The sequence below is a fragment of the Rhipicephalus microplus genome, unplaced genomic scaffold, assembly GCF_043290135.1.
Source record: "Rhipicephalus microplus isolate Deutch F79 unplaced genomic scaffold, USDA_Rmic scaffold_24, whole genome shotgun sequence".
NCBI lineage: Eukaryota > Metazoa > Arthropoda > Arachnida > Ixodida > Ixodidae > Rhipicephalus > Rhipicephalus microplus.
Genome location: NW_027464597.1, coordinates 6,510,696 through 6,532,206, shown reverse-complemented (window position 1 = coordinate 6,532,206; position 21,511 = coordinate 6,510,696). Strand labels below are relative to the sequence as shown.

General features: G+C 46.7%; 1 long non-coding RNA gene across 1 annotated transcript in view; it reads left to right on the top strand.

The window, feature by feature from the left end:
• Positions 1-413: 413 nt before the first annotated feature.
• The window catches only part of LOC142786457 (uncharacterized), a 62,398-nt gene continuing 41,300 nt past the window's right edge, over positions 414-21,511 (top strand). Inside the window, exon 1 of the long non-coding RNA XR_012889052.1 lies at positions 414-553. This is a non-coding gene — a long non-coding RNA (uncharacterized LOC142786457). The remainder of the gene's footprint in view (positions 554-21,511) is intronic.

Here is a 21,511-nt window from a genome sequence, read left to right as displayed (position 1 = left end):
CTTAGTGATTGTTGACAATGTCAGAGAAAATATAAGTACACCAAAAAAGTTCAGTCAAACAGACCTTCTGTATTGTAGTATCGTTTTATAAAAAGGGACTGCTAATTCGTGACTGTAGCATACTTTTGGAAAGAAACAATACTTTATTGTACCACTTATAAGGCCTCAACTCTTTTATTACTCTAGTTCGCTACAACATCATCGTGCACCTTTTGCTAAGCTTCGCGCAGTTCCGATGTAAAAAAAAACTTACATGATGCATAGATCCATTGTGTTCTCCTGTCAAAAAAAATTATTGTCTACAAATGCCACTTTTTCATTGGCGCTGCGTTTATGTATTTTTTTCCTGCTTACGAGATCAAACCTACCTCAATAAAAAATGGGATGCTTCGCAAGCGCCACCATTCGTATGTTAACACGCTAACCTGTTACGCCATTTCAACGCCTGGCCCGTCTTACAATCTTGCGAAAGAACTTGGGGAATGATTAGCGCTGCGATGTTAGCTGTGAGATTTGCATTCCTGATTGTTCTCGCTCTGACAGTCATGACAAAGTAAGTGAATGCTTCTACTGCTTTTAGTTACCAGGAATGTGTCGCGTATGTTTCTGATCGTCTAAATCTTTGCTCTGAGAGAAAACCTCAGAAAATAGAAATCATGAATCCGCTTTAAAACCACAAAAAATAGGAACCTATATGTAGAATGAGAAAGAAAGTGAAATTACAAGCTACATAGTTAGACTAATTTTTACAACCTAAAATAAGTTCTATGCTCTCCCGCTACCTATATTATCTTAATTATTAAACTGCTTGACAAAAAAAAACATTTTTCATCTTTCAGCTTGAAATAGCAACCTTTAAATTCATGCAGTTGAATCATTCAATATGAAAATACAATGCGTACTGTTATGTATGTCACAAATTCTCCCTATGCCACAGAAGCAAGGACCCCGCAGAAATAATATTAACGTATCTAGGAATTAAGTAACAAGTCGTGTGGAACCTCTTTAGTGTGTACACAACAAATAAACAATGTTCTTGATGATAAAATTCACGTTACAAGCAAGAAAGAACAAAGAAGTGGGAGCTGCTACACACACTTTGCGCTCTTCTCTATAGCTACAAAGCTATTGGTTCTAGCATGAAAAAAACTGTGACGAAACTGCGCTATAGTTTTGATGCTGATAGCTACCTTGACCATGAGTACTTGACAGCCGGCATTTAAGGCGTCACAAATTGGGCGATTGCGTGCTCAAATTTTTTTGGTATGTGAATTATTCGTGACACTATGCAGTAAAGGGTCAATGGTTATTTAAGTTAACCATCACCGGTGGTGCTGGTGGAAGCGATGGCTTGGTAGGCTGAGGCAGCAGACGTCTCCTCTGCCTACCAAGCCATACTAGTCACGGGAGTCACGTGCCGCCCAGCCCGTCAGAGCTTGATGGAAGGCCTGGTAAACTCTTGCCTTCGCAAGAACTGCGGCTGCTCTCTGGCACTGGTTCGTTGCCAGCACGGGAACGCCACACAAAACATTCCGCTCTCCACGGGTTTCGGGACCGGTGTTGAGGCTGGGACACCAAGGTCGGGATCTGCAACAGTCACGACCGGAAGTTCATGAGGCCGCGTACTTCTGCGTACTTCCGCTTACAGCTAAAGCGTTCCGGCCTGGTCGGACTTCGACGCTCGGGTACAGAACCCGGCATCGCAGTCACGTGGCACCAGTGATCTTGACTCTACTCTTCGATGCCGAAAATGATGATGTTCCTCTTATACTTCTGGCACACACCCACAAAGGGGGGATCGCACACGAACCAGGCGGCCGGGTCTTTAAATTAGGGGGTTATGTACAGAATACAATCAAACAGAAAGTAGTTCTATGAACTGAAATTGTAAATAATGAATGGAAACGCTGCACGAACGAATGGTGAGGCAGTCAGATAGGTTGAAAGCCGAAGATAAGAAGAATAATATATTAACAAGGCAATCGTTTTGTTTCCGTTACCTACGCAAACACAGTAGAGCAAATCTCCCTATGACTATCACCTAATGTATTCCCTTAAGACATAAAAGTACTGCAACAGTTATTTGTAAACTTAGCTTACCAGTTCGTTCGACAATGTATTTTTCCCTTTGGTAAGAACTTCAGCAACAGAATAAAAAATTGATCTATTGTTCCTATTTCCTTGCAAAAGAAAGATAACAAAGGCGCTGTGAGCCCAGCTTTGTGTAAGTAATATTAGAGGTGCGGAATAATGCATCATAATCTGGTGATTGTAATTTCTGACTTCCGAGATACACGCCACTGTTTATTCGAGCAAAATTTTAGATGTACGAAGTGTCAGACTTTATCCAATGATAACTTGTCCATTTACTTCTGCAAACGAGCATTTCTAAATCTTAGTGTTCTTACGTAAGCCAAATGAGGTAAAATGTGGAAGAGGGGAGCTCTTAAAGATTTAGTGGCAACAGATTCTGCCATCTCATTAGGATAAATCCCGCTGTGGCCTCGTACCCATAACAAGTGGATTTTAGTCAGGATTGCTGGTATTGAACAACTAAAGATACTCAAGAGTGGAAAACGTTTTGCTGCAGAGAAAGAAATATATACTGAAAAAGAGAATCAGTAAGAATGACTGCTTTTGATTCACTTGCAGGCAGTTGACGAAGTGCGAGATCAATAGCAAATAATTCATCAATAAATATAAAGTATAATCAGGTAGTCTATATGAAAAAAGAAAGACAGTAACGAGAAGAAAAGATGTATACTCTAGTCTTTTCATTTAATACGGATGCATCCGTCGCAATGATGTAGTTTAAGGTCTGACAAGTCAAGTTATTTATTATATAATTATTTAAATATCGAAGGGGCTGCTGTTTTGCATTAGAAAACAAATAATAAATGCTATGTGAAGTTTTAAATAGAGCATACTTGTTGAGTCAATATAATTGATATTTACATTCAGAGGTTCTAGCAGCACTTGAACGAACCTAATCTGACGGGAGTATTGCCTTGACCACTGAGTTTTGAAGAATGTATTAGATTTTTTTACAAAAAAGTAAGAAGCCTGTACCTGAGACGAATTGTATATTTCTAGTAAAAATTGAACACTACTTATGTTAAACAAGGTCAGCAAAGGTGGAAGACGCTCTTCAACATACAAAACATTCTTTTGCATCAAACATCACGAGTGCGAAAAACAAGCGCAAAGCTTGTCTTTCATATAATATTAGCTGTTTCATTTTATATGCCACGCTACCAGAAAATATCACGCACCCGAATTTTATTATAGGCCGCAAATTCATTATGTAAGTCATTACCAATGTAACCAGCCTTCGCAACCCTGTTTTGCAGTTTCTTCATTTTCGTAAGCACCTCAAAGCACGTGTCGCTTTACAGCCAACTTCATCTCTGTGACTTTTCTAATTTAATGTTCCATTATATTCGATGCCTAGCTATTTCAGGGAATCTACCTGGGGAATGATCCGATTACGATACAACAGTGAGATGTTTACAGTATACTTAAAAGAGAACGAGATAAGCGCTCTTTTGTTGACGGTAAATGACATATGAATATATTCAAGCCAAGTTTTCAGCATGCTAATGTAATTCTGAAATGCCTAATACAGCGATTGATGATTTATTTGTGAGGTTTAACTTCGCAAAACCACCGTATGATTCTGAGAGACGCCGTAGTGGAGGGCGCCGGAAATTTCGACCACCTGGGGTTCTTTACCATGCCCTTAAATCTGAGCACACGAGCCTACAACATTCTCGCCTCCATCGAAAATGCAGCCGAAGCAGCCGGGATTCAATCCCGCGACTTGCGGGTCAGAAGCCGCGTACTTTAGTCACTAAATCACCGCGGCTGGGTAACTAACCACAGATTTATCGTATATTTTTTCACACATTTCTCCCGACATATTTGCTATTCAGAAAACCTGGCTTGCAAGTGGTCAAAAGTTTTACCTAAAATTTATCGATATTTTTAAATGAATCAGCCCAATAGGGGTGGCAGTCTAGCTTTCTTGATATCAGCAAACTCAGAGAGCCAAAATATCGTAAGAATACTTATTGTGAAATTCTGGTGTTAGACATAACACTACCAGACTGCTCTCCTTTTTCTTTCGCAAAAGTACACTTTCCGGCAGGTGATCAGAACACGAGATGTCTTGATGTCGTGTTAGCTTCATGCTTAAAGGATTGGTTACTGTCTGGTAACATTGATTCGCACCATTTGTCTTGGGCTGATTGATTTGTGAGGTTTTACGTCCCAAAACCACCATATGATTATGAGAGACGCCGTAGTGGATGGCTCCAGAAATTTCGACTACCTGGGGTTCTTTAACGTGCACCCAAATCTGAGCACACGGGCCTACAACATTTCCGCCTCCATAGGAAATGCGGCCGCCGCAGCCGGGATATGAACCCGCGACCTGCGGGTCAGCAGCCGAGTACCTTAGCCACTAGACCACCATGGCGGGGCATGTGTCATGGGGCTTCAGATATGATATATGTGTAAGAGGCCTGTTGGAATGTGCGCTTAATAATAACGTTTCCTGATAATGACGTCTCCTTGATAATAACGTTTTACAAATTCCAAATCCGGACGAAGGCGTTCTGTCAGTGACGTCAAAAAGTGGGTGGTCCGCAGCAGTCGCGGGGACCAGGGCAAGGAAACAGCCAATGAGGAAGAAGAAGGCCTTTGTCATTATTTTGCCGTCGACTTGGGGACCATAGAGCAAAGTAAAAAGTGTTTGTAACATGTTGAGAAGTGTTTAACTAATATTGCTCACTATTAAATTGTGTTCACACTAGTTTTAAAACGTTCAAGCAGCAATACGGCCCAATCCGAACTCATTTTTTCTGTTATTGTTTTGAAACAACGCTAAATTTAGCGGGATGATTAGCGGTGGCCTTAGGTACAACCCCGTTTCAAGCAATTACTTCTCATATATCCACCACCAAACGACGCAATTTTCGAAGCCGTTGGCTCAGTCGAGCGCAGTCATGGCAGAGGGCAATGGCACCGCTAGTCACCAGCAGCAACGGCTCATCCGCGTTTCCGAGCGTCAGCGCACGCTGCTGCTCGCCTTATTGACCGAACATCCGCAGCTCGCGGCGAAAGCCATCGAGCTGCAGCATGTCGTCACGGTCGCCGACCGGCGGCGGCTGTGGCAAGAGCTCAGTGACGCGCTGAGCCGCTGCCGCACAGGTGAGACAAAAAACCGTGGCAGTGGGAAACGCCATGTTTTCTAAGTGCCCGGATGCCGAAAAGTCGCTAAGCCCTTACTTTTCAATCCAATTCACGCCACCCTGCAGCCATTTCAATCCATCCGGTTTCTTTCGGACGGTCTCTCCGACTGCTACTTCGCCTTCTTCCGAAAAACAGAGAAAAACAGTCACGTGACACCTCTTCCCACGTCACATAGAACGTCATAGCACTCGTCACGGCTCGAATGGGCCAATCGCGTGCGACTCAATAGAACAGACCACCTCCGTCCGGATTTAGAATTTGTGTATAGTCGGACCAAAGGTAATGGTGTTCAACTGATAATCCAGACACTGTTCTTTTAATATTGCTTTACTGGGAGACCGCAACAAGTAGCTGTTTTCCAGGTCTTTATTTGACGACTGTTGGGTACCTCTGTAAGCTGAGGCGCATGCGCTGAAGCCTCTGTGGGCATTGTTATCATGGCTTTTAAATATCATTTCTTGTGGCTTGTGATGAGATTATTCAACTTCGGGTGGCCCGAGAAGATAGTTGCGAAATATTTCACAGCCTTGAACAATTGCCAGCATTTACTTTTTTGATATGGCCATACCTTTGGTGTGTTTCTGTCAAGGAACGTGAGGAATACGTGAGTGGATGCCCGTCCTGTATGATCACTGCATCAATTATGTTCTGACTGGTACCTACTTACAGCCTAATTGGTTTCGCCTTTTCGGAGCAGCTTACTACAAGGACTTTCCCAAGCACTCCCTTCAGAGCCTTGAATCTAGGATCTTGGTGGTCTTCCCAATTCATGATTTGTTAGCATTCATTATTCATTATTCATTATTCGTTATTCATTGTTCGTTAACATTCATTATTCGTTAGCAGTTCGCGAAATGGTGCTGTTAGAACTGACCTATTCGGAATTATTCGAGCGACAAGTTTCACCATGCCCAAGAACTCCTGCAACACTTTTTAGTTGCCTGGCATCTGGAGTTGCAAGAAGTCTTCTCGCTGTTGTAGATCCAGGCTCAGGCCGTCGCGCGTCATAACGTGTGCCAGGTACTGGACGCACTCCTATAAAAACAGCCTTTATTTTTGTTGAATTGTACTCTCGAGAGCGTGTTGATGGAACTGCATTAAGAGGCCTGGGGTGCGGCCTCACCGGCAAACACCGCTGAGAACGCACTCTCTCACCAGAGAAGGATTGGCCACCCTGGTGCAGTATCTGGCCACTACCTCCCACATGCTTACGTCAATTAACTCACGGTCCTCAGTCCCCAGCAGCTGCGAAGCAACTGACCACGGCGGCGGTCAGATCTGCAACGCAGCAGAGGGTGCTAAGAATCTCTGGATCCAGACAGGCCGCCATTGGAACCTGAACTTGGCAACGTTTAACGCTAGAACCTTATCTAGAGAGGGAAGTCTAGCTGTACTATTCGAAGAGCTGGAGGGTGTTAAATGGGATATAATAGGGCTCAGTGAGGTTAGGAGGACAGATGAGGCCTATACGGTGCTACAGAATGGGCACGTCCTTTGCTACAGGGGCTTGGCGGACAGAAGAGAACTGGGAGTGGGGTTCCTAATTCACAGAAACATAGCTGGCAACATAGAGGATCACTATAGCATTAATGAAAGGGTGGTAGGTATCGTAATTAAACTGAATAAAAGATACAAAATGAAGGTAGTACAGGCTTACGCGCCTACATCCAGCCATGATGACGCTTCTGTTGAAAGCTTCTATGAAGACGTGGAATCGGCAATGAGTAAGGTAAAAACACAGTATACTATAGTGATGGGCGACTTTAATGCAAAGGTAGGGAAGAAGCAGGCTGGAGACCAGGCAGTAGGAGATTATGGCATCGGTACTAGAAACGCCAGAGGAGAGCTACTAGTAGAATTCGCAGAACGCAATAATTTACGGATTTTGAATACCTTCTACCGAAAACGAGAAAACCGCAAGTGGACATGGAGGAGCCCTAATGGCGAAAATAAGAACGAAATAGACTTTATAATGAGTGCACACCCTGGAATCGTGCAGGATGTGGAAGTGATTGGCAAGGTACGATGCAGTGACCATAGAATGGTACGGTCTCGAATTCGCCTAGACTTGAAGAAGGAACGACAGAAACTGATACGCAAGAAGCCAATCAATGAGCTAGCACTGAGAGGAAAAGTACAGGAATTCAGAGTGTCACTGCAGAACAGGTACTCGGCTCTTAGTGAGGAAACCAACCTTAGCGTAGATACAATGAATGATAATCTGACGAGTATCATTACGGAGTGTGCAGTGGAAGTTGGAGGCAGGGTAGTTAGACAGGACACTGGCAAGCTTTCCCAGGAAACGAAGAACCTAATTAAGAAGCGTCAAATCATGAAAGTGTCAAGTCCAACAGACAAAATAGAACTGGCAGAGCTTTCGAAGTTGATTAATAGACGTAAGGTATGCGATGTAAGAAGGTATAACATGGAGAGAATTGAACACGCTCTGAAAAACGGAGGAAGTGTCAAAGCATTGAAGAGGAAACTTGGGATAGGCAAAAGTCGGATGTATGCACTAAGGGACAAAGAAGGCAAAATAACTACCAATATGGATAGGATAGTTAAAATAGCGGAGGAGTTTTACAGAGATCTGTACAGTAGCCGAGACAACCCCGACCTTAATACTATAAGAACTAGCAGTAACCCAGATTACATTCCACCAGTAATGATAGAAGAAGTCAGAAAAGCTTTAGAGAGCATGCAAAGGGGCAAAGCTGCTGGTGAGGATCAGGTAACATCAGATCTGCTGAAAGATGGAGGACAGATTGTGTTAGAAAAACTAGCCACCCTGTTTACGAGGTGTCTCCTGACGGGAAGAGTACCAGAGTCTTGGAAGAACGCTAACATCATCTTAATGCATAAGAAAGGAGATGACAAGGACTTGAAGAATTACAGGCCGATCAGCTTGCTCTCTGTAGTATACAAGCTATTTACAAAGGTAATTGCTAACAGAGTAAAGAAAACATTAGAATTCAATCAACCAAAAAAACAAGCAGGATTTCGAACAGGCTACTCAACAATTGACCATATTCATACTATCAATCAGGTAATAGAGAAATGCTCAGAGTATAACCAACCACTATACATAGCCTTCATAGATTACGAGAAGGCGTTTGATTCAGTAGAAATATCAGCCGTCATGCAAACACTGCGGAATCAGGGAGTAGATGAAGTATATATAAACATTCTGGAAGAAATCTACAGGGGATCAACTGCTACCAAAGTGCTTCATAAAGAAAGTAACAGACTACCAATCAAGAAGGGTGTAAGGCAGGGGGACACAATTTCCCCAATGCTATTTACCGCGTGCTTACAGGAGGTTTTCAGAAGCCTAGAATGGGAACAGTTAGGGATCAGAGTCAATGGAGAATACCTTAGTAACCTGCGCTTCGCCGATGGCATTGCATTGCTGAGTAACTCGGGGGACGAATTGCAACTCATGATTACGGAGTTAGACAAGGAGAGCAGAAAGGTGGGTCTTAAAATTAATCTCCAGAAAACGAAAGTAATGTACAACAACCTCGGCAAGGAGCAGCGCTTCGAGATAGGTAATAGTGCACTTGAAGTTGTAAAAGACTATGTCTACTTAGGGCAGGTAATAACCGCAGAGCCGAACCACGAGATTGAAGTAACTAGAAGAATAAGAATGGGGTGGAGCACATTCGGCAAGCACTCTCAAATTATGACAGGTAGATTGCCACTATCCCTCAAGAGGAAGGTATATAACAGCTGTATCTTGCCGGTACTTAGCTACGGAGCAGAAACCTGGAGACTTACAAAGAGGGTTCAGCTTAAATTGAGGACGACGCAGCGAGCAATGGAAAGAAAAATGGTAGGTGTAACCTTAAGAGACAAGAAGAGAGCAGAGTGGATTAGGGAACAAACGGGGGTTAAGGATATCATAGCGGAAATCAAGAAGAAGAAATGGACATGGGCAGGGCATGTAGCGCGTAGACAGGATAACCGCTGGTCATTAAGGGTAACTGACTGGATTCCCAGAGAAGGGAAGCGGGTTAGGGGGAGACAGAAGGTTAGGTGGGCAGATGAGATTAAGAAGTTAGCTGGTATAAATTGGCAGCAGCAAGCACAGGACCGGGTTAACTGGCGGAACATGGGAGAGGCCTTTGTCCTGCAGTGGACGTAGTCAGGCTGATGATGATGATGATGATGATGATGATGATGACTCTCGAGAGCATCGTATATAGGACGCGTTCACGGTTTGCATCATGCTGCTCTCTTTATCGGCCCCACGCTAGAATGTCATCCATGACAACCGCAACGCCTTCCATGCCGTTTAGCACTCGGAGCATGGCCCACTGAAATATTTCCGGTGCCTACGACATTCGAAACGGCATCAGCAAGAAACTAAATACGGCCGTATGAAATGCACATAATGCAAATCTTGGAGCTTTCTTTTTCTAGCTTGATTTGCCAGAAACTGGATGCTGCGTCCAAAGTTGTAACCCCCGCAGGAGGTTCAATGTTGTAAAGTAATGCGCTCCACTGACCGAAGGTGCAATGTCTTTCAATGTTGGTATTGAATAGTGCTCGCGAAGCAGAGCTTCGTTTAGGTCGGAAGGATGAAGACACATACGTGCCTAATTCTCTCCTATTGAAAAAACGACCATGTTGCTGGCCCACAGTGTCGGCTCAGTCACTCTCTCAATAACTTCAGCAGTATTCATACGGTCGAGCTCAAGTTTCAGTTTTCTTTGTAATGCAATTGGGACTCTCTGGGACCCGGGCTTGAGCTTAAGATGGTAGAAAATACCGTCCAGGGAACCTAAACCTTGAAACACGTCTTCATAAGGCTTGGCAGCGCCGTAAAACTCTGTTTGCTCGATAGAGCAGACTCACCAGAGAAATTGGCCAAGCTCTTCGGCAACTCTACCACTCAAGGTCATGGCAACTTTGTCATCCAAGACAAAAAACTGTGTCAGAATCTTGCTTTCTCTCGTTGACCCTTCAATACGAACTAGCTTCTTCGCTTTTTTTCCCCGGAAGCCCATGAATGTGTTTAAAACAATGTTGCAATCAAGCACCTGCCTGTTTGTTACTTTCAGCAGTTTGCTGCGTGCTACACCCGAGCACGTTAGCCTTTTTACAGCTTGCAAAAAATAGGCTATCCTTATATTTGAATGGTAGCCGTACAGCGCTCCTCTGTCCCGCGGTCTTGGGAGAGTGTTTCTAACTAGAAACTGCCGTCTTCTGTTTCGAACGATGCTAGTGCGTGCGCTTTTGAATGAAATCTTTTTTGCGTCTTCTAGCAGGCTATTGCAAAGTGATTCGTGCCATTACATTTCTTGTACGTGTGTCCTCTTGCACGGCACACGCAGTTGGTCTGATGAACCCTTGCGCACTTTGCGCATTGCTGACTTTTCGCGTCAGATAGCACGTTCATCTTGGCTGTGTAATCGTTTTTCAGGCGCACGTGTATTTCTTCTCATTGTTCTTTGTCATGCTAACGAGCGTGACACAATCTATCGATATGCGGACTTTAACTTCTCAAAACCGCCATATAAGTTCCAGAGACGCCGTAGTGGAGGGCTCCGGAAATTTAGACCACCTGGGGTTCTTTACCGTGCACCCAAATCACGAGAGCGACACAAATATGCGGTCTTCGTGAAAGAGGCATTTTCGGAGATAAGCTTTTCTTCTATCTATGTATCTATATATCTATGGATCTATCTATCTGTCTATCTATCTATCTATCTATATATATATATATATATATATATATATATGTATATATATATATATATATATATTGTAACGACGAGAGAAATAAGACACAACGCCTTTGCTGCAGGCCGGCTGTTCTTATTCTGCTTCGTCTTCGTCCTCTTCCTCCTAGCATGCGAGTCTGTGCCAGAGAGAGTTCCAGTTTCGGTTTTCGTCATTACACTCGGCCATGACTGCTAGCGCGCAAAGGGCAATTTTCTCTGGAGGGCGGCACTGGGAGTGCCGTGGTAGTCTGTCATGTGCACGCCTCGAGCTGTCCTGTGGAACTGTCCTGTACTCTGGTGGACGACCCTGGCTGTGTCGAGGTGGTCGTTGCAGGTCGCGTCCGCGCGGCAAGTTAATGTAGTCACCTGGAGAATGTAAACCCAGCAGGTGATACTGGCTGGTGCGGAGTGATCGCATTGGTGGCGGACCATCGCGATGACTACCCCTTCGCTGCTTGGATGACATTGCAGGGACACCAGTATGCAGTACTGCGGCCCACACTGAGCGGGGACGCCTGCGTTGTTCAGAGCGAGGGAAGGTACGATGGGCTATATCGATAGATATCAGCGACATCGCTGTGTAGACTTTGCGCGTAGACTTGCGACGCAAGTCGTGCTCTAGCGTCTTCGCTGATGCACTGCTGGTCGAAGTGGAGGTTTTTGCCAATCCGTCACGTGCGTTCATGTCGACATGGCCAGTTGCCTCGCCATCCGGAGCAACCGTGAACTGCACCGGAATGACTTCGATGGCATCCTCCTCAGGTGGAGTAGGCACTTGTGGCTCGTTAGGGGAGACGGCATTTGGCAAGTTACGAGCGTCCACGCACTCGGCCAATGACGGCAAAGGTGGCAGGGGATGGTGCGGCTCCTTACTATGGGTCAAACTGGCCGTTGTGACGTGTGCTTGGTCTCCGGCTGGTTGTGAAAGAGCCGCCGTCGTCACGCAGCAGGTCAATGGATCCAGGCCATTTGGGGCTGACCAGCTTGGAGGCTGGCTCACTGGCTTCTGTGCTTTATAGGCGGTCCTAAGTTGGGTCAAGGGTAATTGTGTGTCAGGTGTCGACGCGGAGTCAGAGATTTGCCCGGAGGAGTACACCGTCCAGCTTGTCTCGATGATTGCCGCAGGGTACTCTGGGAAGCTGTCCGGGGAGGGGGCACGCGGCACAGCTGTAGGGGGGCGCGGCGCCTCGTGAGGTTGATCTCCGAGGTAGGGCAGGTTGGCAGAGGGTGCAGCTGCCTCGTCGTTGTGCTTCTCAATAGCCCCTTGCTCGGTAGTGGCGAGGGTAGAATGAGAGGTAGCAGTGAGGTCAGACTCATTTCTTCCAAACGCAGCAATGAGCTTGGCGCTCCAGTCCGCCCAGGACTGCTGCCGCACGCCTTCGTACCTGTGCCACGCAGCAGCAGGATTTTGAAGGCGGTCTAAGGCCACGCACCACTTCTGATTGTCGCTCCATCCCTTGCGAGCTCCGAGAGCATTGATGGTAGCCACCCAATCGACGGCATCGTCCTGGAAGCCGCGAAACTCGGGTAGCTCGGAGGCAGCCGGTGGTGGTGTCACGGCAGGCGAAGCTCCAGAAAATAGCGACGCCACACAGCCAAGTTGGTGTGAAAGAGCCGCGAGAGTATACTGGAGCTTGCTGCGGCTCTCGGGGGAAGTTGTTGAATGGTCTTGCGAGGCGGCCGCGGCCAACGCCTCATCGATAATGTGAAGTCCCGGCAAGGCAGCAGGGAATATCGCAGAACTCGACGCTGTCAGGGCGCCGACCTCGAGGCGGAGTCGCGCAATGGTGCGCGAAAGCTCGGTGGCACTCTCGGGCGGCCCACATGCGGAGCCAGTGGGGACGTGTTCCCCGATCAGCGTACTCACTGCTGTGGTACCCTCGGCCGAGGGAGCTTGAACAGCACCCCTGAGCGGCTGAGGTGCCGATGAAGCACTGAGCAGGACGTTGTCGCAGTGGGAAGCGTGAACGGCATTCCCGGTCAACGACAGGCCATGTACTGTCGTGGTGGGGCCGGGGCAAGCCTGCCCAGGAGCCATCGAGAAGGCCTGGACGCCGTCCCCGAATGGCGGCACAGGTGCTCCCGGCTGCAGGAGGGCTGTCGGCTCCATGATCGAGGAAGCGTGAACAGCGTTTTTACGATGAGAGAACCACGCTGCCGATGATCCACGAGGGTACGGACAGGTGGCTTGTGCCGCAGGGTTCACTATATATATATATATATATATATATATATATATATATATATATATATATATATATATATATATATATATATATATATATATATATATATATATATATATCTTTCTATCTATCTCTCTATCTATCTATCTATTTATTTATTCATAATACCTCAAAGGTCCCACAAGGGACATCACATGAGGGGTGGGTGAACAAAAAAACTGGCGGGTCAGGTTAGGTTTCATGACTTGAAAGATGGTCTTCAATGGCAGCTTTTAATTGAGCAATGTCGGTGATGAGGGCGATATCGGATGGAAGGGCATTCCATTCTCTGGCAGTATGCAGAAAAAATGAACGTTTGTAGGTAGCCGCATGTCCACGTGGTAGATACACAGCATTTTGGTGCCAGTGGCGAGAGGAACAATGTGCAGGAATGATGATTTGGTTTCCTGGAGGCAGCGAACGGATGGTTGAAAAAACTTTTATAGGTGTCCTGAAGGATTCCATTCCCGTTTTTTAGGGGTAGGATTGCGAGCCGCTCCCACGTTGGGACGGCAAGGCCAAGACTCACCGGCGCATCGTGGGCATTCTGGACAGCCTTGAGTTGTTGTATGAGAACCGGACTCGTGAGCGTTAAATGAAAGGAGTTCTCAGCAAATTCTTCATTTTTTCTTCGTAAACAGGGGCTCCTCCAGAGCTTGTGGTTGAAATCACTGCGATTCTGGCAGTCCGGACAGAGTTCTGAAATATCGGAGTAATGGCTATAGGTTACGAGGCTAGGGTATGTTCCCGTCTGAAGCATGCGAAGAGAGATTGCCTGTGGCCTACACAACTTTTCGTTTGGCAATAGAAAGGACCTGCGGCCTAATTGATAATGCTTCGTGGTCTCGTTGAAGGTAGTCGAAATGCCCCTAAAATGAAGGCTGGGGGCTGACTCCTCTGTCTGAGAAGCACAGGTCCCGGCGCGGTAAGTGAAGCCTCGCGCCTTGGAGTGGGCTAGCTCGTTGACATTGGGAAGGCCTCCGACCCTCAAGCCAAGGTGAGCAGTAAACCAAACAATAGTGTGGTGGGTGAGTTACTTGTGAGTGAGAGTTCTCAAAACTTCCTTGCACACGGAACCAGAAGCGAAGGCCCTAGCAGCAGATTTAGAGTGCGTATAAATATCAGTCCTTTCTGGATCAAAGAGCGCTAGTGCAATGGCCATCTGTTCTGCTTTTAAGAAGAAGTGGTTCGAACCGACGCCGAAGATAAAATCTGAGGCTTAGTATCTACGGATACTACTGCAAAGTGAGCGGAAACGTCCTACTGGGCGGCATCAACAAAGCATGAAACAGACGAGTGTTTGTGAGCTTGAGCTAAAAGAGCGGAGGCTCGAGCGACACGCCTGCCCGCGTTGTACTGTGGATGCATATTTCGTGGAAGGCGGCACACTTTGATGCGAGAGCGTATATAATCATCGAGTGGCGTATTTTCCACTTCGAGCGTCATGGGGTTGACGCCAGTGTAAACCAGATTCTTTCTCCCCGCTGGTGTAATCGAAAGCCTGGCAACCTGTGCCGTTTGTTGAGCCTCAATAACTTCTTCAAGCGTGTCATGGACTCCAAGTTTCATAAGGTTCTCAGTGCTTGCGCGCATAGGAATGCCAAGAACTTTCTTGATGCTTTTCCTTATGAGGATGTTAAATTTATTTATTTCATGTAGTGGCCACCTGTGGATAGATGCGACAAAGCTTATGTGGCTCATCAAGAATGCATGGAATAGTCTGAGGAGGTGTTGCTCTCGAAGACCACCGCGACTGTTGGAAATACGTCAGATTAGTCGGATGACCCCTTCCGCCTTAGAAGTCAGACGGTCGATCGTGCGGCCGTTCTGTCCATTAGCCTCGATAATCATGCCCAGAACACGTATGGAGTCCGCCCTTAGAATACGCTGCCCCGATGCCGTGCGCAGCCTAATGTCGATGTCAGCCAGTGGTTGCCAGTTTTTCAGTTTAGATCCCGCTCTCGTGGGTCTATATAAGAGAAGTTCGGACTTTGGTGGCGAGAGCTTGAGGCCAATTTCATTTATGTAGACTTGAACACAGTCTACGGCCTATTGAAGAGAGCTTTCCACAGAGCCCTCCGAGCCACCGACACTCCATATGGTGATGTCGTTCGCGTAGATGGCGAACTTGATGCCTTCTTGGTTTGAGAACTTTGCAGCAAGGCTGCACATTGCAATGTTAAAAAGCAGTGGGGAGACGACTGAGCCCTGCGGGGTGCCGAAGGAACCGAGATCGTAGGGCTCAGACTTGAGATCCCCAAGCTGTATAGTGGCTTTTCTATTGCTAAAGAACGAGCTGGTGAACTTGTGAAAGTTGGCTCCTAAATTGAGAGAAGAGATTGAGGCAAGTATGTGGGAGTGCGAGAGATTGTCAAAGGCCTTTTCAAGATCCAGACTGAGAATAGCTATAATGTCTTTTGTCTTCTGATCTATGATGTGATGCTTCAGCAATTTCATGACGTCCTTGGTAGATAGGTGTGGTCTAAAACCTACCTTGTTGTTCGGGAACAGGTTAGTCTTGATATTCGATCGTTTATGACATGCTCGGCGACCTTGCCTGTACAGGACGTCAGAGAAATGGGTCGTAAGTTGCTAAAACTGGGACTTCGGCCAGGTTTAGTGTTAGAATAACCGACGCCCTTCTCCATTGCCCAAGGAAAGTCCCCCTCTCCCAAATACAAGTGATTTATTTGGTGAGGTAGGTGAAAGAGTCATCGTATAAATTGCGTAGTGTCTTGTTTGTAATGCCATCCGGGCCCGGTCTTCTGCTTCCTGGAAGGGCTTGTCCAATTCGAATGCTGGAGATCCCGTGTATTGCGCGTAGCCAGAAGGAGGCCGGGTTGTGTCCAAAGGGACGTATCTCTGTGCAAGCCATTTCGTTATTTCCGTATTCGATTTAACCTACATTTCTGAGTGCAGTATTCGGTCCCCCAAGCGCGTCTGGTTGGATTTAGATTTGGTCTCCTGCAGCAGGTGTTTGAGGAGGTTCCATTTTCCTCCAACTTTCATCTGACCATCCACCTTGTGGAAAATCTCGTCCCGATGCTGTTTTTCTAGCGTCTGACAGTGAGTCGTTATTTCCTGGTTAAGACTTGCGATGCATTTTCGCAGTCTTCGATTCATACGGTGTGCTTTGCACCTGGCCAGGAGGGCGCTTTGAGCCTCAAGAAAATGAGCAAGCCTGCTATCTATTTTATTGGCCGGAAGATCAGTTTATTGTTTTGGTGGTCAACTTGACGTCTTCGACCAGCTGAGACAGCCACTTGTCGAAATTCGGTGAGTGATTATTCTCCTCTGCGCTCTCCGCTGATCTTACGGAAGAGGTCCCAATCTGTGAATTTGAAAGCTTTAGGGGGCTTTGCTTGAATTTGTAATTTCGTACTCAGAATACAATGGTCGCTCCCCAAGTTTTCTTCCCAGTTTAACTATGATACCTCCCCCGTGGTTACGACAAAGGTGAGGTCTGGGGTACTGGGGTAATATCCCTAGAGCAAGAATTTCCAGTGCGGGTAGGAAACGTGGGGTCAGTGACCAAAGTAAGATTCAGATCCGATACCGCTTGCCAGAGCTCGGCTCCCTTGGCAGTGGTGCGAGGGTAGCCCCAAGCTTGATGGGGTGCGTTGAAATCTCCTGCAATAACTGTGAATGCGTCCACTTTCCTAGCGATCGCAACGGCTTTCGATAACAATGAGGTGAAGCAATGGTGCCTGCCTTTTGGAGAGCTATATATGTGGAGTATGAAAATACTAATTCTAAGGTTGCTGCCAGGTATAATTTCTAACAGAGAGTGTTCAATCTTGCTATTTGCCTTGTGCAAATTGTGCTCAATGTAAGTGTACTTCTTGGACACAAACGTGCAGATACCGCGGCCATCGGGAAGTTTCGTGATGTGATGGGTGTAGCCTGGCAGGCTCATTGTTCCCGTAGGCGTCTTCTGTAGCATAATAACATGTGGTCGAAATGGCTGGGATTCAATATACTGCTGGAGAGCTGCCTTTTTTGATTGGAAGCCCCAGCAGTTCCACTGCCAAATTACGAAATTGCTAAGGTGTCCCGCCATTGTTGGGACCCTCAAAAGCTCTCTCCTGAGAGACGCTACGGGTTGCCACCTTTTGCATGATCCTGACCTTAGGTATTACTTGGGCCGGAGTAGCCTCAGCAGATTGTAAAGCTTTAACTTGGTCAGCCTCGATCTTTGTGACTCTGCTGTCCAGTACTGCAATCAACTCGACCACCGCCCTGAGAGCATTTTTGATTTATTCAAGGTATCCTTGACCTCTGTTTTGAAATCTCTGTCCCCGTTATTGGCCGGTTGTGCTAGCGCTCTCCTTTTTGTTGATTTTGCCCCTGAATGGACGTCCACGGTTACCTCATTGTGACTCGCATCCGATGTGGCCTCTGGACAGGGAACTGTGTTTGAAGGAGACGGAGAGGAAACCTGCTGTGATTTGTTTAAGTCGGCTATTTCTGCCCTGAGTTGCTCGACAATGGCCCTGAGATTAGCATTTACCCTTTGCATCCGTGCATATATATCTGAGTGTTGCTCTGGAGTAGTGCCCCCCTTTACCCTTGGTTTGGAGCCCTTCATTTCAGCTGCCTAGGTATGGTGCTGATTTCCTTGCTGCACAACATTGCGGATGGTAGACACCCGTGAGTTAGGACGGCGCTTGAACCTAGAATGTCCTCTGGATCTCGAACGGCCCCTTGCTCTGCCTCTGGAACGGGGTCGCCGTCGCCGTGGTTGTAGCTGTTGGCTGACGTCACGCGGGCGCCAGCTGCTGCTCGGGCGCTCAGTCATAGCGCGGCCGCCTGCAGCGGCTGGAAGCGATAGGAAGTCTCCTTCACCATCTACGAAGTTCATGTCGTCGGTGTCTTGTTCCGCAAATTCTATCGTATATTGCAACCATCGCTCTCATCTTCGTCGGCGGACTATGTAGGGCACTTGAAATCGATGCTTACACATCTTGTCTGCCGTGAGATGTGGACCGCCACACAACTTGCACTCTGGAGTGCAGACTTAATCCTCCGAAGCAGATGACATACCACGCCCTCTACAGACCGCCTCCTCTGGATCGGGACAAACATCGGCTCGGTGACCTAGCTTTCCACAGACATAACAGACATCCGTCTGTGACAATAGAGGGTGCAGCGAACCAAACTTTTTCCACGTGTGACGTAATTTGGGACATTTATTCCGTCAAAGAGGATGATCGTGGTGGCAATCTTGATTCTTTTCACTTGGAGTGCAGTCGGGTTCCTTGGGTGTACAATAAGTGAATTAGGTTGTTCTTGACCGATGTCCGCGTCAACACCCCTGATGATACCTTTGCAGGTGTCGTCGGGGGCAGCTCGGTAGGCACTAACTTACCGAGCACTAACCTACCGAGAGTAATGGCGGTGATTTTAGAATACGCCCTGGCGTTCCTCTCCACTGGAGTGCTTATAACTGCAATATTCTGCATCATATTCGGGCATACCACGTCTTCCGTGACTTGTTCCTCACTGAGCGCTGCAGCCACTGCGAGTGCCTCGGCGAACTTAATTTGACTGACAGGCCAATTTATGTCTCCCGATGACTCGATGGCGATCTCTTGGAAGGTGAGGAAGTCTAGAAGCAGCAATAAGACGCTTCTTCACCACAGTTCGGGAGCGCTTAGGCGACCACGCGTCGCCGTGCATGGAGACGTTTGCTTGCGTCTCGGTTCTGGGGGCATGCGTCCCACGAGGTTAACGTTTAGTGGTAGCCACAAACCATCCAGAATCTTCAAGATCATCGCAAGTGACATCCTCCCCATCGACAGAGACTTGCATAGACATTCCGTGCGTACAGTGCTGAAACACCCTTCCAAGAAGGGCCGGCGGCCGCTCCGCCGTAGCCTCAGCCTAGCGCGCTTAGCCAACACCATCTAGAAAAGGTCAAGGCCCCTCCACTGCCGCCGTGACGTCACCGCACCTTGCCCGACTCCTTAGCGGGGCAGCTCGCGGTGCCGCCGCCACTGTCATGCATGCGGTCGCCTTTCCAGTTTTTTTAACTCTTGAATATATAACAGAGCGACAGGATTGGAGCAAAGAACCAGCGTTCACTTTCTTGGTTTTACAGGACAATTACATATTTTTCAAGCACTCACAAGATCAACAGGAGACGAAAACATAATGTGAACACATTAATATTCAATGACAGCACGTGGAACATATATACAGAAACAAGAGCTGCGAACGTAGATATTAGGAATACATTATCATGAGTACATCAAAGGAAAAAAGGGCATAAGCACATGTAGTACTATTGCTGAGCATAAAGGCAAATTTACGAACTTAGATCAGAAGTCACCTATGTATGGAAGCGTTCACAGAGGTATACAATCGACCAAATAAAATGATGTAAGGTACTCATTTGAACGAGCTAGTAAAATGGCAGGCATGCAACTTCAAGGGCACATTTCACTTAAGTGTAAGAACCTTCCTCTTCTGGACACTTGACTTTGCTTTTGTCAAGGCGTCGTTTCTAGTACTTGCATAATTTTTAACAGTGTGTTCACAGCAGGCCGTAAAATATTTTTGAGGACAACATCAGGACAGTGATCACAAGCGCACAATTCGAGGCCTTCACTATCAGACAACAAAAACATCATAATGCTCAGCAGTGACAACCTTTGGTTATTCTCTTTGTGGAAAACAAGCAGGTACTCGTCATTTGTACAATGCTCCAACACAACTTTCGTACACAGTACAGTGTGTACCACAAAAGGTTGCTGGAACTTCAGACCTCCCCGGTTCACTTCGTCTATGAGCACATGTTCGCTTTGGTCAAGTACTCTTTTCTGTGACAGTCAGCTGCATGCAACAATCCTCGCATGGCTGACGCTTTAAGGCAGCATGGGCACAGTAGCCAGCTATATACACAACAGCCGGCATATCTGTGCGAAGCTTCTTTAGCTCGCTGTCTAGCACTGGTATGTTGTACTTGGCCAGAAGCACCTCAGGGTTGGGCTCTTTCTCACCTTCTTTTGAAGCCTCAGGAAAATCCTCTAAAATCAACGTATCCTGCAAGCGAAGTTTTGCCTCTGCTTCAAATAGTTTTGTGATTGAAATGTGGTACTGTGCACCACACAGCTGCCTGTATTTGCCAAATCTTGCTTCCGGGCCATCTGTCTGAAATTTGCCAAGAACATATCTGAAGCAAAGTTCTTCCAAGCAGTACATGGAAACTTCAATGAGAGCATACGTTGTTTGGCGGAGGGCGGAGTGTGTTTCAGTTGTCAGCTTGCCTGTGTCTTGCTTTACTGCCTTCCAGCTATCGAGCCAGTCAACGAATGAATCCAGATACTTCAGTTGGTGGCAGTTTACTTCACTTACAGGCTCCTGCCAAACATTCCGCAATCGCTGACCCTTGTGAGGGCTTTTAACATTCACAATGTACCACTACTTCACAATGACATCAATAAATTGTGCTGTGCCTTCTGCCACTTCGAGCCTTAGTTCTCCCCTCGAATCCTCAAAGCTGCCGAGACAAAACCGCTGAAAACCTTAAGGGCCAGTCGAAAATTTTGTCGTTCGAGATTACTGGGGTGCAGAGCCTTGTGGGTGAGCCCGTACGCAACTTTTGCAATGCCGCTCTGTTCTGCCTCATAGAGTTCTCTTAGGGAACTGAATGAAGCACCCTCCATTTTTCGACTGTCCGGCGAGTCGCTGTGAAACGTGGAATAGTACGGACACTTGCCCGAATTTTTCTGGTTTAGGCAGTTGTTCTGAACGCATTTTAATAAATGCACAGAATCAACAACATGAAACAACGGCTGCTGTGCATTCGCAGGATGTGGGTATACGATATCCAAGCTGGCACCTTTTTTTGCCAAACATTGCCATCATTTTTCGGTTAATTGAGTTGTTGTCAGTTATCACTGCGACTACATGAATGCCAGCATCTTCAAGGCCTATGATTATCTTATTCAGAACATCATGCAGCTCCTCCGCTGTTATTCTATACACCGGCAGGACATGTACTACATCTTTGTAGGATGACAGAAGAGACTGTACCATGAAGACATGCACAGTTTTTGCTGGCTCAGCGTTGTTGGAAGCAGAGCCTGTCACACAGCCGCCTTTATACTCAAAGTACTGCTGCAAATGTATCTCGTCCGCCATCAACGTAACATTTCGCTCCTGTGACTTCAGTGAACTCGCCCTTCTGATCACGTACCGCAAGAAACCGTCTTCGGACTGCTCCTGTAATGGGCTAACATCATGTCGGCCACACACTCTTTTAACAGTACTAGGATGTGGCAAAATGACTACACCGCTGTTACG